We start from the raw sequence: 6,992 nt of genomic DNA on the forward strand, positions 1-6,992 counted from the left end.
TCCCCCTGGCCGCTCTTCATTTCCTGTCCACCCCAGGTACTTGTATGTGACATCACCTGGGATGGACAAGAGGAGAGGCGGGGTCAGCAGGGAGCAGCGCACTATAAGAGGTGTCATTACAGCTGCTTCCCATGCAACACTACATGTGAAGGAAACTGCTATAGCAATGTACCCTACTGTGTTCCCCTGCACCTTGCTGTTTGCCCTGCTGAGCCCCATAATATGCCCTCTACCCCCATGTAATATGCCCTGCTGTGCACCATAATGTGCCTTCCTATCCCCATGTAATATGCCCTGTTGTTCCCCAAGATGTGCCCTCCTGTTTGCCCCATACTGTGCCCTGCTGTGTGCCACATAATGTGCCTGCCTACCTCCAAGTAATATGCCCTGCTATGCCTCATAATGTGCACTTTTGCCACATGTAATGTACCTTGCTGTGCTCCATATGTGCCTTGCTATGCAACCCCATGTAATGTGCCCTGCTGCCCCCCCCCCATATTGTGCCTTCATGACCCCCTGTGCTGTGTCCTGCTGACCTCCTGCACAGTGCTCTGCTGAACCCCTGTACCTTGCACTGCTACCCTCTGTACACTGATTATCCATATCCCATGACCCATAACTGAGCATCTGTGCAGAAAAATGTAATCACTAGTTATTCATTAAATAGGTACTTTTTAATAGTTATTCTGTTCTTTAAAGCTGTTTCTAAAAATAATTGTTATATCAACAGCTGATCACACCAATGTTTCACAGGCTGTAGGTGTGAATGTTATTTCCAGGGTTCCTAGAGATCTCAAACGTTTTTCCAAGGGTACCTCAAAGGTAAAAAGTTTGAGAAACCATGCGCTAGTCTAGGTGATGGACCTACTCTCCTTCAAGGAGAAAATAATAAGCCTAATTTATTATTTGTCTCTGGATTATTCAGTCAACTCTTCATTGTCTTCTAGTACAGGAGAAGCAGTGCATCTGGATCAGTAAAAGTTTGGGAGCTGTACCCAGACCCCACATTGTAGGCATGGCCTGTAATGTTGCTTCGGACACTGGATCCTGTGTTAGGAGCTCACCATTGGTGCAATGTATATAGTTAACCATGGGGTCTTATAAAGTTCCAAGGCTGCGGTCGATCCCTATAGGACCCAGAATGTGAAAACCCCCTTTAGAGGCATGCCCAATGTGACGGGTCAAGCTTGAACTCTATACAGGGAGCAGTGGCAGAAAAAGGTAAGACAGGGTCTCCCTGTTTATTAGACTGTACCATGGCCCCATTGCATATATAAGAAATAGCACTCTGTTACACTTATATGTTTACCCTAGTATTAGTTTCTACAAAAAATTCCAAAACTGGGAAATGTGTTTGAAACATATTCCACCTATACAGTGTTAACTTTTGAAACTTGGTGTCTCAAAGCTCCACCATTCAGAGCTTAGTGTCAGGTGGATGACCAAGTGTTGCATAACAACACCAGTCACAGTTTAATGTCACTTCAACTTTGAGCCTTTATAAGGTGCTCAGGCACTTCCTGCTGCTGTTTTACCATAAAAACTTCACTACAGGGCAGTCTAAGCCAGGTTTCTGTGTACTCCTTCATGGACATGAATTCTCCTATTTCTACACCACATATCCTTGAGTAATCCAAAAGAGAATACCCTTACTGATGGCAATGATGGAAAACGGGCACAGCAAAATCTCTGGCTAACATACACTTTGCCGAAAGCCTGCAGAACACTCAAACTGCTCATAGTATAGATCCTTCTTTTGTACCGGAGCAGGACCCTATTTTAACACTGGTCTTTGTATCCAAATCTAGCTCTGTATCAGGAGTGAAGCAAGCAGTCTACCTAAGGCAGATTTCTTCTGCAACTGTGTCACAATTTTTTGGACAATTAACAACTTTAATACAGCCATATCTGTCCAGAGCTCAAAAGCAAAATGCCTCTTCCCCACTGTCTCTAGCCGAGTCAGAATCGTATCTGTCTGTTCCAGAAGACCCAGACATTGAGAGGAACGAAAAAGACCTGGAGGCGATGTTAGAGAAGGCCACAGAATATTGCTCTGCTCTCACTTTCCTTTACACTTGAGGCTATGGCTTAATGCAATATCCTGGCTAATGTTGATATGTCTGCTGCTGTTGTGTGCAAAAGCTTGGGCATTGTCGCACTTGTTTCTCTTCTGTCTTGCTATGCCCATTGGGTACAGGAAGATAAGAAACAGATTCATGAACACATAGAATCTATTTTTAGTGTGTCCTTCTAAAAAATTGTTTTACCCTTCAAAGGATCATTGCTTAAAGGGGCTGTAAACCCTCAGGTTTTTTCACCTTAATGGATCCTATCCATTAAGGTGAAAAAGCTTCTGTCAGTCATCGGCCCTCCAGCCCCCCCATTTTACTTACCTGAGCCCTGGAATTTCTAACGGTGAGGACACGCTGTGCATCTCTCTGGGGTTCTTGGCACTTGATTGGATAGACTGATAGCAGCGCAGCCATTGGCTCCCACTGCTGTAAATCAAATCCAATGACGCAGGGCTGAGTCCGGCATTCATGTCTATAATCACAAATGCTGGACTCGGGAGCATGCCCGCAAGGTAACCCCCTCGGGAGATCACTTCTCCTAGGGGGTTATCTGATGTGGGGAGGAGCCGTGAGAGCCACCGGGGGACCCCAGAAATTGAGGATCGGGGCCACTCTGTGCAAAGCGTGCTGCTCTTTTGCCATAAGAACTTCACTACAGGGCAGTCTACATCAGGTTGCTGTGTACTCCTTCATGGACATAAATACCCCTATTTCTACACCACATATCCTTCTCCCGCTGCTGTCAATCAAATCCAATGATGCAGGCGTGGGGGGGGGGGGGGGCAGTCGTGTCTATGATCGCAAATGCTGGACTCGGGAGCGCGCCCGCAAGATAACCCCCTTGGGGGTTATCTGATATGTGGAGGAGTCGCTGGGGGACCCCAGAAATCGAGGATCAGGGCCACTCTGTGCAAAGCAAGCTGCACAGTGGAGGCAAGTTAAGTATGATCTGTTTGTTATTTAAAAAAAAAAAAAAACACACAAAGCTTTACAATCACTTTAACTCTATCCAGTGAAAAAAAGTAGTAGACTCTGCCATCTCAATCCTAAACAAACATCTTACCGTTCCTATTAAAAATGTCATGGTACCACTGGATTGGCATAAGGCCAATGTGGTGCCTTTTTTTAAAAGGGGCTCTAAGTCTTTACCAGGTAGCTACAGACTGGTAAAGTTAAAGTATAACTAAAGGCAAGGCTTCTTTTTTTTTTTTCTTTTTTTTTAAGTTTTGGATAGATTGGAGATGGATTAGAACGCTTGTCAGTTCTTATTGCTGCCTGTGCCCCCCCCCCCCCCCCCCCAAGGAGATTCACCCTCTCTATTTGTCCTGTTTACTGTTATCATTTAAAGTGAAAGTAAAAGAAAATTCCAAATTTTGGGTTGTCCCTATAAAAGTAATTAAGGGGAAATATTCCAATGGGGACATTAGTTTGGGTGACATGAGGTTCCCCAAGGAATTCCCTTAATTTTCAGGGATTTCCTCTCACTTCCTGTTTGGCTATGGGAGAGGAAGTGAAGGGAGATCTCTGCAATAGGCACAGATGACAAAAAAAAAAAAAAAAAAAAAAAAAAACATGGCTTAGGTTATAACCAATCCTTTCTCTATCTAAAACGGGGGAAAAAAATAGCTTTGCCAATAGTTTTACTTTAACGTCTATAGTCAGGAAGATACTTGAGAGTTCAATAAAGGACCACAGATATCAAGGATAGCTTGCCACAGATTTGTGGCAATGTTGAATTGTAAGTCTTAACTTGCCGCACATGGTAACTGGCAATTTGTACACGTGCAGAGCACTTGAAGAACAAGTTCTAGTTGACACTTTTCCAATTCATAGCAAAGTTGCAGTGGTGAGTTTACAGTATGAAAACTCAGCCACAGTGACCCCTGTTGTCAGGATGACTATTACGCCACGTACACACGACCAGACTTTTTGACGGAATAGGCCCGACAGTCTTCCTGACGGACTTTCGGCAGAATTCCGGCGGACTTTCCGAATGAACGTAGTTGGACACACACAATCACACCAAAGTCTGACGGATTCGAACGTGATGATGCACGACCGGACTAGAATAAGGAAGTTCATAGCCAGTAGCCAATAGCTGCCCTAGCGTTGGTTTTTGTCCGTTGGACTAGCATACACACGAACGGATTTCTCGGTTCGGCAGAGTTTCGGCGGGAAAATTTAAAACATGTTCTATTTCTAAAGTCCGCCGGATTTTTGGCAAGCAAAGGTCTGATGGAGCCCACACACAAATGAATTGTCCACGGACTCGTTCCGTCGGACCTTTGCTGTCAAAAAGTCCACTCGTGTGTGCTCGGCATTACACAACATAACTGAACCAGAAAATACAGAAGACTTGCAGAATGTTTGCAAAGAAAGTTGATCTTGAGTCATGCAATGTGGACTTGCTGCAATTGTGCAACAAACTTGTGAAGCCTGGAAAGTCCAGCAATAGCTTAGGAAGTAATTTTCAAACTTGCAGCACAATTGCTTGCTATCTGGGACCATATAGAAGAGTTTTTGCTAGAAAATATGGAATGGAATTACGTCCTTACAGGGTGTCTCCAATTTACAAGCCAACTTCAATGCACTGTTTAATTAGGTAAAGTTGTGGCAAATTAGGTTTAATGTTAATAAATGTAAATGTATGCACTTGGGGGCTAAGAATACGCAAGCATCATACACACTAGGAAGAGAAAAGCTGGGTGAGTCAATGGTGGAGAAGGATCTGGGTGTTCTGGTACATCATAGACTTATTATAAGCATGCAGTGTCAAGCTTCCTTTCTAAAGCTTGCAAAATACTTCTTGTATTGAAAGTGGTATGAGCAGCAGAGAAAGATATAATTTTGCCCCTGAGCAAACCAGTAGAATATGCACTTCGGTTTTGGGCACAGTTCACAAAAAGGATATCACAGAACTAGAAAAAGTGTAGAGAAAGGCAAACAAACTGATAAAAGGCATAGAGGAGCTCAGCTATGAGTATAGATTAGGTGAACTGAATTTATTCACTCTTAAGATTAAGTGGATATGATCATCATGTATAAATACATAAGTGGTCCATATGGTGGAATTGGTGTTAAGTTATTTACTTTCAGGTCATTAGAAGAGGACAAGGAGGCATTCTTTACATCCGGAAGGAATAGAAATTTATGACCAGGACCAGGACACCATACGAGCAGATCTTATAGTTCATGCACTTCAACGATAATGAACTCTGTCATTCTCGGGGGGTGACCCTGAATTTGATCGGCTTTACAAAATTCGGCCTCTCATAAACCAGTTCAACCAACGTTTTGCAGCCTTGTTTACTCCCCATCAAGTTGTCTGCATTGGTGAGTGCCTGATTACGTTTTCTGGCCGCTTGTCATTCAAACAGTATCTTCCCAGCTAGCGTGCCAGATATGGGGCCAAGATGTATAAGCTCTGTGACAGGGCCACAGGCTATACATATAATTTTATGGTTTACGAGGGAAGAGCTAGTTACATAAAGCCAGAGAACTGCCCAAACTACACAGGGAGCGCTGGTAAGATTGTGTGGGACTTGGAGTCACCCTTATTTGGAAAGGGGTACCACTTGAATGTGGACAATTATTACATAAGCGTGCCACTTTTTAGTCACTTGTTTGATCATCAAATTGGTGCATGTGGCACGGTGCGATCTAATTGTCGGGACTTACCCCAGCGGCTTGTAGATTCCCATCTTAGGCTGGGGGAGAGAGCCTGCTTGAGATGTAATAATTTTCTCGCTGTGAAGTGGAGGGATAATAAGAATGTTTTCATTCTGTCCACCCTTCACGCAGACACGATGGTCCAAATTCCTACGGCGACTGGTGTTGTGGAGAAACCCCTCTGTGTCCATGAATATAACCTTAATATGGGAGGGGTGGACCTTAACGACCAGTTGTTGGCGCTGTACCTAATTGCCCGTAAGGCCAGACGCTGGTACAAAAAAAGTGTCTGTATACTATTTCTATTGGCTCTGTTGAATGCTTATGTGCTATACAAAGCTTCAGGACGAACTGGATCCTTCCTTAAATTCCAGGAAGAATTCATCACAGCCCTTCTGTTTCCAGACGGTGCTGTGGCCCAACTTCCCAATCCAAATGCAGTTATCTGGCTGCATGAGAGGCATTTCCCTTATGTCCTCCCTGGTACCCCTACCTAAAGAAATACTCAATGAAGAAGTTGTGTCTGTAGAAAACGCGGATATAGGCGTGACATCTGCTTTTATTGTCCCTCCTGTCCTGACCAACCTGGTCTTTGCGTTGGTGGCTGTTTCGAACGCCACCACACACTAGTGGAGTATAAGCGTAGGGTACAGCATTGCACAGTCCTAGGCACACGTACACAGGGTCTCGAAAGATGCGATGGCCAACGTTCAGTTTACATTTTTTTTTTTTTTTTTTTTTTACACAGTTTTTATAAAAGTGAAAAAAGTGAAAAAAAAAAAGACCACACACACACAAAAAAAATAATAATAATTGTGTTTTTATTTTTCTTCTCTCTCTCTATTGTTCTCTCTCTTATGTTCACTCTCTACTGTCCGCTCACAACTGTTCTGTATCTATCTATTATTCTCTCTCTGTTTTATTTTTACTATGTTTTATTGTATTTGCTTTGCAGGTATGGTATGTTATACTGTAATGTTTGTTTTATTGTTAACCATCATTTTCTTAGCAGGTACGCCATTCAGATGCAGCACGGGTTTATTTATTCTGACAGCAACAGCTTTGCTCCCATGATACATAAAGCCGTGACTCCAGCGCTGTTGGAGGTGATTTCACCACCACAGTTAAAAAAACGAGCATATATGCTGAAGCATGGGGGCAGCAGGGGTGGAGGAGCGATTTACTCCTAACATTAGGGGCAGATTGCCCCCATGCTTCGGCATATATTTTTTAGGCACAGATTGCAATGTT

The sequence above is a fragment of the Lithobates pipiens genome, unplaced genomic scaffold (genome assembly GCF_037356315.1).
Source record: "Lithobates pipiens isolate NorthernLeopardFrog02 unplaced genomic scaffold, aLitPip1_a1.2 Scaffold_18, whole genome shotgun sequence".
NCBI classification, from domain to species: domain Eukaryota; kingdom Metazoa; phylum Chordata; class Amphibia; order Anura; family Ranidae; genus Lithobates; species Lithobates pipiens.